This window comes from Amblyomma americanum, chromosome 6, assembly GCF_052857255.1.
Source record: "Amblyomma americanum isolate KBUSLIRL-KWMA chromosome 6, ASM5285725v1, whole genome shotgun sequence".
Taxonomy (NCBI): domain Eukaryota; kingdom Metazoa; phylum Arthropoda; class Arachnida; order Ixodida; family Ixodidae; genus Amblyomma; species Amblyomma americanum.
In genome coordinates, this window is record NC_135502.1 from 156,403,030 (window position 1) to 156,415,826 (window position 12,797).

General features: G+C 45.9%; 1 pseudogene; it reads right to left on the reverse strand.

The window, feature by feature from the left end:
• Window positions 1–8,323: 8,323 nt before the first annotated feature.
• On the reverse strand, window positions 8,324–11,756 carry LOC144095028 (uncharacterized; annotated as a pseudogene).
• Between the last annotated feature and the right edge of the window lie 1,041 nt (window positions 11,757–12,797).

The window sequence follows — 12,797 nt, forward strand, 5'->3', positions numbered from 1 at the left end:
TTGATTACGACTAGGATGTCATTAACCCCCATTTGTTCCCTCACCCACTCTGCGTGTGTCCAAAACGAAGGCGACATAAAACTGATTCAAAGAAACGCTCTTAGTCACTATATGCTTTTCATTCCGCTGTGTCTGGCTTTACTAGGTCAACTTGTTATTTATTTCAACATCGCTTGCTTCCTGCCAATTTCTATTAGCTTTCTATGGGCAAATTTTATTGCGTCATTATGTGGCATTTTCGCTTTCTGTTTTTTAGTATTTCAGATGGCTGCAATACATAAATCAGCTGTTTCGTTACCACAGATTCTTACCTGTCTTGGCACACCACAGAATTTATTTTTCAATGTTCTTGTGTTTTAGCCGCGACTAGGTTGTGTGCTGTCTCCTATTAAATGCTCTTTGCATTGTTCGGATGTAGTGATGTAATTACGCTGAGAGAGTATGTGTAAATCGCGCTTTCTAAGTGCTGTTTCTCGGTACATGTCTACAGCTAGCGATAGGACGAACTTTGGTCAGTAAAACAGATGCACACTGAGGCAACCTTACTATTTTTTTCTCGCTTGTCTTCTGGTATGGCACAACCAGCATAAAGTGTTGTTTTGGAACCATCTGTGTAAAATTCTGCATCATCACTATAGTTCTCGTTCATTGCCAATAACTGTTGTGTAATGAGTTCATGAGGTGTTTGTGTTTTACGAAAGTATGTAATGTGAGGTCGCTTAAAGCAAGGAAGTTGTATCAAGGTGGCAATATCAGCTAGTGCATCCAGTATGTTGAACTCCTGGCGCTGCTCTTAGAAACGGAGTACGAGCGGTCTCATTGCGTGGGATTTGTAGTTAGATAGTGTTCTAGAGGGGCATTTGGTAAATATTGGGTAACATGTGTTTCTGCAACAAACAAATTTTCGGAATGCATGAACATGTAAGCATATTTCATCTGTCAGCTAGTGAAGGTTCTTTGGTTTCTATTTATAGTCTAGTCACTGGTGACGACCTGTATGTTCCAGTCGAAAGACGCAAAACAAGGTTATGTACTAGATCCAGTCGTTTAATGTATAATGGTCTTAGGAAACAATAGACCGAACACCCGTAATCTTGACAGGAGCTCAGTAGTGTACGATAGATATAGAGAAGACATCCGATAAGGGTGCTAGTGTCTTTGTTACAGTAACTTAAGTATGTGTAGAGCTCGACAGGCAGTGGGTTTAAGATATTTCTTTGGGAGGAAGCAAGTTTTTTGTCGAATGTTACACCTAACTATTTACATTACTGTTTTATTGGGTAAACGGTTTTATTTAAGTTCATGGTGTGATCCGGCTGCAGGACTCTCCTGAGAGAGACCGAAGCAACCGTTTTTTTTTGTCATTTTTGCATGCCCAATTACCAAGCTTGTTTAATGTGAGTTGTACTTGTCTTTCACATGTTTATAAGCTGGATGCTGCGCTTGCAATTTGGAGGTCACTGACATTAACCGAGTACATAATAGACTTTAGGATTACTTTGGCTAAGGAATTAATTTTTACAATGAAAAGTGTAGTGCTAAAAATGCATACCTGAGGAATACCGTTTCCTCAGTGGAGTTATTCGAGCGGTTTTAACTCAGGCGGATTTAAAATGTCCGGTTCGACAAGAAATGTTTCTTAACATTCTCCTGCGGATACTCAAATCTGTCAGGTGGCGGAGAATCCCAAACCTCCAGGTGGTATCATAAATTCTTTCCATATTAAAAAAAACTGTCGCAGATGGTTACCGCTGTATTCATGCTTTTTGGACAGTGTTTTCTAGCTGGACAAGAATAATCCTCTGTTGGGCAAGCCTTTCTGAAGCCGCACTGGTGGAGGTGAAGCAATTGGCGAGACTTAAGAATAAACATTAACGGAATATTTACTACACATTCGAAGAATTTTGCAAGCTAGGTGGTAGGTGCTACTGGCCTGTAACTAGTAGAAGAGGTTGGGAGTTTTCAGGATTTCAGCAATGGGACAATAACTACCTTTTCCTTCATCATCATCATCAACAGCCTTACTACACCCACTGCAGGGCAAAGGCCTCTCCCATGTCTCTCCAATTAGCCCTATCTTTTGCCAGCTGCATCCACCCTTTGCCTGCAAACTTCTTAATCTCATCCGCCCACCTAACCTTCTGCCGCCCCCTGCTCCGCTTACTTTCTCCTGGAATCCACTCCGTTACCCTTAAGGACCAGCGGTTATCTTGCCTTCGCATTACATGCCCTGCACAAGCCCATTTATTTCTCTTGATTTCGACTAGGATGTCATTAACCCGTGTTTGTTCCCTCACCCACTCTGTCCGCTTCCGATCTCTTAACGTTACACCTATCATTTTTCTTTCCATGGCTCGCTCCGTTGTCCTCAACTTAAGCTGAACTCTTTTCGTTATCCTCCACGTTTCTGCCCCGTAGGTGAGTACCGGTAAGAATATGCTGTTGTACACTTTTCTTTTGAGGGAAATTGGTAAACTTCCACTCATGATCTGCGACAATTTGCCATATGCGCTCCACCCCATTTTTATCCTTCTTGATATCTCCCTCTCATGATCCGGATAAGCTGTCACTACCTGCCCTAAGTAGACGTATTCCATCACAATTTTTAGGCTCTCGTTGCCAATTGTGAACTGTTGTTCCCTTGCTAGGCTGTTGAACATTACCATGGTTTTCTGCATGTTAATTTTTAAACCCATCGATCTGCTCTGCCTGTCTAACTCATTGATCATGATTTGTAGTTCACCTCCTGAGTGACTCAGCAAGGCAATGTCAGCAGCAAAGCGCAGATTATTTAGGTATTCTCCATTTATACTTATTCCCAACTGTTCACAATTCAGGCCTCGAAATACCTGCTGTAAGCATGCGGTGAACAGCATTGGCGAGGTCGTGTCTCCTTGCCTGATGCCCTTCCTTATTGAAATTTTATTGCTGACTTTATGGAGGACTATAGTAGCTGTGCATTTGCTATATATATCTTCTAGTATTTTGACACAATGCTCTTCTACCCACTGATTACGCAATGCCTGTATGACTGCTGAGGTTTGCACTGAGTCGAATGATTTCTCGTAATCAATGAAAGTTATATATAAAGGTTGGTTATATTCTGCGCATTTCTCTATCACCTGCTTGATAGTGTGAATATGATCTATTGTGGAATATCCTTTACGAAAGCCTGCCTGATCATTTGATTGATTAAAGTCTAACGTTGCCCTGACTCTATTAGCGGTTACCTTAGTAAATTCTTTGTAGGCAACGGATAGTAAGCTGATCAGCCTGCATTTTTCAAGTCTTGGCGTCTCCCTTCTTATGAATTAAGATAATTTTTGCATTCTTACAAGCTTCTGGTACAGTCGAGGTCATAAGGCATTGCGTATACAGGGTGGCTTGTTTTTTTAGCACGATGCCCCCTCCATCCTTCAACAGATCTGCTGTTACCTGATCCTGCCCTGCTGCTTTTCCCCTTTTCATTGCTTCTAAGGCTTTCTTTACTTCATCTTTCGTTACTGGCGGGATGACGCATTTCTGTGCACTGCTGTCTTTCTCCTTAACGCTCTGATTACATTGGCTACTGTACAGGTCTGTGTAGAACTCTTCAGCTACGTTAACTATCTTATCCATATTGCTAATGACATTGCCCTGCTTGTCCCTTAATGCATACATCTGGTTTTTACCCATGCCTAGTTTCCTCTTCACTGTTTTTAGGCTACCTCCGTTCTTTATAGCATGCTCGATTTTCTCCATATTAAAGTTCCTTATGTCCGCTACCTTGCGCTTATTTATTAACTTTGATAGCTCCGTTAGTTCTATTCTATCGGTAGGGTTAGATGCCCTCATGTTTTGGCGCTTCTTAATCAGATCTTTCGTCACCTGAGATAGCTTCCCGGTATCCTTTCTAACTGTCCTACCGTCTACTTCTACTGCGCACTTCCGTGATTACTGATGTCAGATTATCATGCATTGAATGATCATCAAGATGATCTTCCTCAGTTAAAGCCGAATATCTGTTTTGCAGCGCTATCCTAAACTCCTGTGCTTTCCCTCTTACGGCTAACTCGTTAATGGTCTTCTTCTTCACCAGCTTCTTCCGTACCCTCTTCAAGTCTAAGCTAATTCTATACCTTACAATTCTGTGGTCGCTACAACGCACCTTTCCGAGGACGGCCACATCCTGAATGATGCCAGGTTTAGCGCATAGTATGAAGTCGATTTCATTTTTAATCTCACCATTGGGGCTCTTCTATGTCCACTTCCTGTTTTCTCATTTGCGGAAGAAGGTATTCATGATCCGTAAATTATTTCTATCCGCGAATTCGACCAATAATTATCCCCTGCTATTTCTAGAGCCTATTCCATAGTCACCTACCGCGTGGTCGTCAGCCTGCTTCTTGCCCACCTTCGCATTGAAGTCGCCCATCAGTGCAGTGTACTGCGATTTTACTTTATTCATTGCCGATTCGGCGTCCTCATAGAAACTTTCAACTATCTAGTCATCATAGCTGGATGTGGGTGCGTAGGCCTGCACCACTTTCAGCTTGTACCTCCTATTCAGCTTAATTGCTATAGTGCTACCCTCTCGTTAATACTGTAGAACTGCTCTACGTTGCCAGCTATATACTTTTTATTGAGGAATCCCACACCTAGTTCTCGTCTAGCCTCAAACCCGCGATAGCACAGTATGTGTCCGTCCTTTAGTACTGTATACGCCTCACCTGTCCTCCTAACTTCGCTATGCCCTATCACATCCCATTTAATTCCCGCTAGTTCCTCAAACAGCACTGCTACGCTAGCCTCACTAGCTAATGTTCTAGCGTTAAACGTTGCCAGGTTCAGATTCCAATGGCGGCCTGTCCTTAGCCTCGGGTATTTCCCCCAGTATCCAGATTTTGTTTAAAAGCTTCAACAGTGCTTCTACCGTATGCTCAGACAAATGGAGTTGCATTTGATAATGTATCATGTCAGGGTCTGGTGCAGTCTGCCATTAGTTAGTACGCGATGAAGCTCATGGAATCTAATCGTTAGTGTAACCACTCGTTCGAAGTCGTTTCATTTCTGCTGTGTTTTTGTACCGTAAGAAAGTCAGCGTAGTGTACTGAACTAGAAACAAGGAAGAGTTGCTCCCAAGTATGTTGGCTTGTTCGTGATTATTTGTTTGTGCTTCAGGTGGTGTCAGGAAAGGAACTGTAAAAGAAGAGAAGTTGACCTATTTTTGATGTAGTGGCATTGTTTATCGAAGACTCATCCACTTGCCTTGAAGTTTTCTCAGCGTCACGACGGATATATAGAGGTTGGCCCTCGTCTTTTTACAAGTTCTAAATTTTTCCTGCATAGGGTATCCGTGGAGATATTCCTCCGGTTTTCTTTTTCGTCTTTTTCCTTCCCTACATTCTCGGGTATACCAGATATTTTCATTCTTTCTCACCACTCTCGAAGAGTGAGGAAAAACTAAGTGAGCAGTGGCAATGATACAAGTTGTGGACGACGAATTTTAGTTGCCGACATTGGCCTTCACGGTAGCTGAGTAATTATGGCGCTCGGCTGCTGGCCCAGAAAACGCGCGTTTGATGCCGGCCGCGGCCGTCAAAGCTCAGCCCCTTGGGCACGGTTGGCACTGCTCCAGTCTCACTCTATGTGATATGAGCAGGAGCTGAAAGCCGCTGCGCTGCCATGCCTTCTTGCACCGCAATGGCCTTCAAAAAAACATTTAGCAACGCTTTCGCGCTTCTCAGAAAGTAATGTTTTCTTTATCTATGCGTGTGATCATTTTTTCTCTTGTTTCCATGTTGGACAAGCGTGTGAGTAGGCAGTACGACTGCCCCCACAATTTACACAAAGATGCATTCAAATATGCATTTTGTGGGGTGATCTGAGAGGCACATTTAGCGCATTTGACTTTGGCCCGGCAGCTCTGGTAGCCGTACCTTTGGTACCTGAAACCGCGTCGTGGGTAAGAGATATATATTCAAAGTGTGATTTTTGAGTACCCTGCTTCTACAGTCAGGGAGTCTTTAATGCGAAAATCAGTACAAGGTCTTTTCTTCATTTTTTGTCGTCTCGTGTGATCTTGATTCGATACACATTTGTCACATGCTGCTCCTTAGTCCCTTCGGCAGTTTTACGCTCATGTACTTAATGCCACCATCGAAAGTGAAACCGCGGACAGTATTTAGTGATTGGTAGGGCTAATTGCTATACCAATGTCTCCAAGGCAGTGACTCCTGCAAATTTCCTATATTGATGGTGGTAGAACACTTCCACAAGAATGTCCCCATTTGCCAGATCTATAACTTTTGGCTTATGATTCTTGAAACGATGAATGGAGACATATGTCGGGGGCTTTTTCTGAGCTTTCACTGTGAATAACATAGAACCTAGGGAAATTGTTTGTGTTCTTTACGAACTGAGCTGTTACATCGCTGCGCCCTAGCTTTGGGTTAAAATACCAAATAGCCGTAATGAAAGCTGTCTTTGGCCAAGGTGGCAGGCACTCACAACGAAGCCCAACGAGGGGACGGGACAGGAACCTGCTAGCAAGTCCTGCCCATTCCAGCTGTACACCGTAACTATCACCAAATATGGCGTAACTCAATGTGGTACGCCTAAAAGTATTAAGGCTTGGCGCCTATGAAATGTGGAAAACTGCGAAGAAAGGAGTAGACAGGAGAGTTGTGAGAAAGAGATTGTAAAGTGAAATATGGTGGGAGGATAGACAAAATGACTTTCGATTTCTCCTTTCGGATCAGGCTGGAGGTGCCCTCTACGGGAAGCTAACGTCGAAGTGGTGTGTTGCGTCGGCTGAGTGCGGGTGCTCGGGTCCGTGGTGACGTACTGTCACCATCAACATCCTGCGGTGATGTCCCTACGTATGGTCAGGAACCCGTGGTATCGCAACTCACCAACATCTGCTCTTTGCAGGCGCTCCTGCGGAAGCATGTCCTATGTGCTGTCTGTCCTGCAACGGCCAGAAACACGACATCTTCAGTCGGCACGAGAGAAACGCTGACAGCATGCCTCACGCACCGCGCTTGTGCATTCCGCAGGTATTTAGGCCTTTAGCTCTCTATATAAGAAAAGCAGCACTCGATGCTTGCGGTTGCTCCCGTGCCCACAAGTGTTTCTTGAGGTTGTTCGTGACTGCCTCTCAATGCTCTTCCTCTTACTGTGTGCTGAGGACGTAAGAAACAAGCCCAGGACACAACACATGCTGTGAATCCACGATCGAACATCTGCCTTTTCCGAACGAGCCTTCCGAACAAATTGCTGCTGTTTGCAACCTCCTTAAAGAGGTGCACGCGCGTTCTGTTCAATGTGGAAAGTATCAGGCCGAGCTTGCCGTGCACATAAAAGCTATAAAAATTAGCCAAAAAAGCTTAGAGAATAAAATTGTCTGCAGTGAAGAAACGTTGGACACTGGAAGAAAAAACAGATACACTAGACGAGTTTGCTGAAAAAGCAACCAATATCCAAAATTTCCTACATGCCCTGACAACACAGCATGATTCTTTGCAATCTAGTTTCGATGAAATAGAGGACCGATCTCTGCTCACTAACCACGTTTTTTCGAGGGATTCCAGACTCGCATGAATCTTTAAATGAAACTGAAGACTCTTTGAAAGTGTTGTTAGGCGAGCGCGATGAGCCAATGCCAGGGTAACGAGCAACGTAGATGCTTTATTGGCACGACTATTCACGTGCAAAGCAGCGCTTATATAGCGCAGAGAGACGCGCTATCATTGTGACGTCACACGCACTTCGCATAACACCACACTCCTCATACTGCTGATGGCCTGGAGCAATCGGGAGGTTTCTTCGCACGAGCCCTGCGTCGACCAGTCTGTGCCCCTTAAGGAGATGCTGGTTCTCGAAGTGGAGACGGTGGTAGAAAATCTTGATGTGGACTGGCATTCCGCTGACCCCCGGGAGCCGTCTTCGAGCGGCTCTGGCGGGGCTGCCGCAGAGCTCGTAGACTCCAGCACGCGAACAGGTGGCGTTGTAGCAGACGCTTCCAGCACAGGGCCTGAAATTAAACTTGGCACCACACAGGGAGGCTCACGGTGCACTTGTTCGTCACTGTCAAAACAACACGGACTTATATTGTCGACATGCACAAATCTTCACGGGCCCTACCGCACAATGTACGTAACGGCACTGGACCTTTTTTCAATGGCCCCAGGCAACGAGCTTGCCTCACCTGGACGAAGGCCTTGGACCAGAACACTTTCGCCCTGTTCGAATGCCCTCCATGGCCCTCTTTTTTCGTCGGCTTGACGCTTAGCTTTGGAAAAATGTTCTTCTATACGTCTCTCCGGGTCTGGCTGTAGCAGAGTTAGGCGAGTGCGGGATCTCCACGAGAGAAAAAGTTCAGCTGGCGTTTGCCTGTTGTTGTGGTAGAGGTGTTCCGGTACCTGTACAGGAACATGTCAATGCTGTGTTGTAGGGTCTTGCTGATTCCCGATGACCTTCCGTCCAGAAGCTCTCGCAGAAGATCCCGTTTAACTGTCTGGATACACCTCTCCGCACTTCCATTTGACACGGGGTAGTACGGAGGTGTGCTGAATATGACGGACTCTGAGCGGAATCTCTATGAAGTGCTTCGCAGTGAATTGGTGGCCCGTTGCCTCCGTAACTACCTCGCCCGGAAGACCATGCGAGGCGAACACACTGCGCAGCTTTTCAATAGTACGCTCTGTCGTTGCTGAATTCATCACGAACACTTCTACCCATTTCGAGTGTGAATCCACCAACACTAAAAGCCACTGGTTGTTTGCGAATGCGAAATTCAGGTAGATTCTTTGCAAACTGCGGCAAGGCCAACCCCAAGTTTGTAGTGGGGCGTTCCGAAAAGCATTCCGCACCAACTGACAAGTACAGCAACCTATAACAACACACTCAATGTCTTGGGTTAACTGAGGCCACCAGACATAGCTACGTGCGAGCATTTTCATACGCGTAACTCCTGAGTGACCTTCGTGCAAAAGTGCCAACACTTGTTTGCGCATGCAGTGGGGAACAATCACACGATTTTCCCATGTACGCACTGCTGGTCTACGGACAGTTTATGCCGACGAAAAAAGTATGGGGACAATTCACTGTCAGCTACATGTGTAGACCAGCCACTCATCGTGTTCGTCAACACTTTACATAGCACTCTATCCGTGCTCGTTTCCTTTCTAATCGCGTCCACAGAGAAAGTTCATTCAGAACTGAACTGAGAAAAAATGTACTTAATATGAGACATCTTGATCATCCGCCAACGGCAAGCGCGAAAGCGCGTCAGCGTTTCCAACGTCGCGGCCCTTACGATACACCCATTTGTATTCGTACGCCACTAAGATCAAAGCCCAGCGTTACATGCGTGCCTTTCACGTTACTGAAACGGGCTTGCCGTGCGCCAGAAGGCTAGCTAATGGCTGGTAATCTGAAGAAATGAAAAAACTACGCTCAAACAGATACTTGTGAAATTTCTTCAACCCATATACCACGGCGACAGCCTCTTTTTCAGTGTGAGCATAACATTGCTCTGCTTTGCTCAAAGCCCTAGACGCATATGCAATTCGCAATCTTATGAAACAGAATGGCGTCAACGCCATAAGTGGATGCGTCACACACAAGCTCTATCGATTTGTTGGAGTCGTAGTATGTAAAAACCTTATCTGTCGGTAGCCACGCTTTACTTTTCTGAACCGCTTCCTTTTCCTCACGTGTCTACTAAAGCCTTTTCCTTGGTTTACAACGTCGTGCAAGGACCTCAGCATTGCGCCCATTTTGTGAAAAAACTTTATATAAAACATAATCAAACCCAGGGAAGCTCCCCATTGTGCCTCAGTCTTTGGTTCCGGCGCCTCCGTTGTCGCCTTCACTTTTCATCTCAGAGGCGTATGCCCTTTTCGTTAAGAATGTGCCCCAAGTACAAGAACGACGTTTGAAATAGTTTGCACTTTTCTTTTTTCACTTGTATGCCTGTGCCCTGAAACCGTCACAGCACACTTTCTACTTTATTAAAACAGTCATCAAATGCAGCCCCTACTACCAGCACATCGTCCAGATAGACGCTACACGATCAAGTGCCTTCAACACCTCATCCGTGACTGCCTGAAAGATTAAAGGTGCGTTCGTAATGCCATAAGGTAAACGTGTGTACTTGAACAATCCTAGGTGCGTGTTGACCACGAGTAGCGACTGCGGACGCAACTCCAGCTGCTGATATGCAGTAAACAGATCAAGCAGCTTAACATATTTACAGCCACCCATTTTTATAAACAGATCCTCCATAACGGGAAGGGGATAGTGATCCATTCTTAGGAATGGATTTAGCGTCACTTTGAAATCCTAACATATCCTGATGTGGTTGTTCGGTTTAGGCACGACCACTAGTGGGGTCGCCCACTCACTCTGCTTAACAGGTACTAACACTTCTGCCTTCACGAGATTCTGCAATTCTGAAGACACTGCTTCCCTAACCGCAAATGGCACCAGTCGCGATTTACAAAAAGCTGGTGTACTATCCTCTTTAAGCACCAATTTAATGGCGCTGTTCTTGACCAGGCCTAGCGTAGGCTCAAAAATCTCGGCCTACTTTTCAAGCAACGCTAACACTTTGTCCAGGCGAACCCCATGCACACTAGACCAGTCTAACTTAAGCGCCGCCAGCCAGTCACGTCCCAAAAAGCACAGTGTTGGTATTCTCGTTTGTCTTCACGACAATTAACGGAAGCTGCTTGTGCTGGCCGTTGTGCTCTACCGAAACGGTTAGCTTCCCCGTTACCGGCAGCGGTGTGCCTCAGTAAGTTTTCAGCTTTAGACAGCATGGTTCTTTGGGTAGGGTGAGCAGTATTTCTTGTACAGTGCTTCTGGTACACCTCCTACAGGCGCCTCCGTACCAATCTGCATGAAAACATTTTTCTGCTCAATCTTCAGAAAAATTTCGTAAGGTTCGGTGCGCCCTTCCCATGAATATATATTGTGCAGCGCCAGTTCACCCGTGTCGCTGTCGTCAGCTGTGACGTTCGTAGATTCTACTTCTGTCCCTTCATATTCTCGCTAAGCGTCCAACAAGGTACACAACCGACAACCATACTTCAGAAATTTGCAGGTAGACGCTTCAAACTATGAGCCGCATCGGAAACAGTCCAGCGATTTCGTCACCCTTGCCCCACCGGGCCCCGTAGCAGTTTCTTCCCTACTACGTGGTGAGCGTTTTCTGGCGCCTTGCTTTCGGTGAAGAACGCTGACGATCCCTTTCCCCACGTTGGGCTGAAAATGCTGGCTTTCCTTGCAGGGCCAACTCGATATTCCTCGCGATATAGCAGAAGTTTTAAACATCCTTCAGGAAATCCGCTTGCGTTTTTTTGTCACAGAGCACGGCCACAAAACGTGTGCGAACAGCATTGTGCAGAAATGTTCCGAAGTCGCAAGACGCCGCCAACCATTTCAACTCTACCGCGAACGCTGCCAGTGTTTCGCCTTCTTGCTGAAAACGCGGATAAATTTAAACCCCTCTGGAATTACAGAGGGTTTTGGTACATACTGCGCTCGCATGGTTTGCACCAGCTGTGCGCATGTCTTGTTTCCGGCTTCTCCGGTTCCAGTAAAATTTTTATCGCCTTGTATGCTTTCTTCCCTATTGCCGTTATGAACACTGAGACCTTCAAGTCGTCGCTCACCTTAGAGGCATTCAAGAAGTGGTCGAATCTTTCCACGTAGGACTCGAAATCTTCGCCGTGCTCGATGAACTGATCGAACGTTCCACTCATCGCCATCCTGCCAGTCTACTCGCAACACGCTCCGGGACCGCTGCGAGTGGTCTCTTGCAACCCGACGGGACTGTGATCCCATGCTCGTCGCCAGTATGTTGTAGCTGAGAGCGATGAGGCAGAGCCAGGGTAACGAGCGACGTAGACGCTTTATTGACACGCCCATGCCGGGCCGACAATGCACTATTCCCGCGGAACGCAGCACTTATGTAGCGCCGAGAGACGCGCTATGAATGTGACGTCACACGCGCTTCGCATGACACCACAGAAAGAAACCCTAACAGGCATCAAAGACAACATACCAGACTTATCTATAGAACCCACATATTGCGCCGGCCAGTATTCTTCCTCAAAATGCCGCCCTGTCATAGTCAAGTTCAACACCTTCAGACTAAAAGGACGGTACTTTCGACACGCTATAAACTTAAAGATGAGCGTGTTACAGTGTCCTAACAATTTTCCCCGCCACGTGTACTGCCAAAACTAAGCTTGTTGAGTTCGCGAAAGGTCGTCCCGACTCCCTTAGATTTCAATAGCGCTGCAATAAAATCACAGAGAATGTGCAATTATATGCGTACTGTGCCTGCACTGATAGCATAGTTGAGATTGCCATGTCAACTATGAGCAGATGCTTTCCACGGTGGTGCGCCGTCTCATAACATAGCCGTATTTGATTGCATAGTTCAGTCTGCGGCGCCCCAAAATATAGATGCTTGGTACGGTGGAGCGTCATCATATGATTCCAGCTAAGAAAACGGGAGGGGAAGTGGAACACGTCTTTTAAACATAGAGATGTTGTTTTGTAACATACTTAGCATCCTTAACAAGCGCATTGTGCTAGCCTCTACAGTTGATACTATAAACGCTGACAATATTGTGTTAACGGAGACCTCGCTTCGACCTCAAAGTAATGAGTGGGAACTCTTCCCGACAGCCCTCAGGTTTTCCTTTTGTTCTCCAAAGTAGCACAAAGTGGGCTCCAAATTGGGGCCTCTTGTCGGTCCCATGTGAGCAGTCCATATGGGCCCCAAGTGGAATATGCAACTC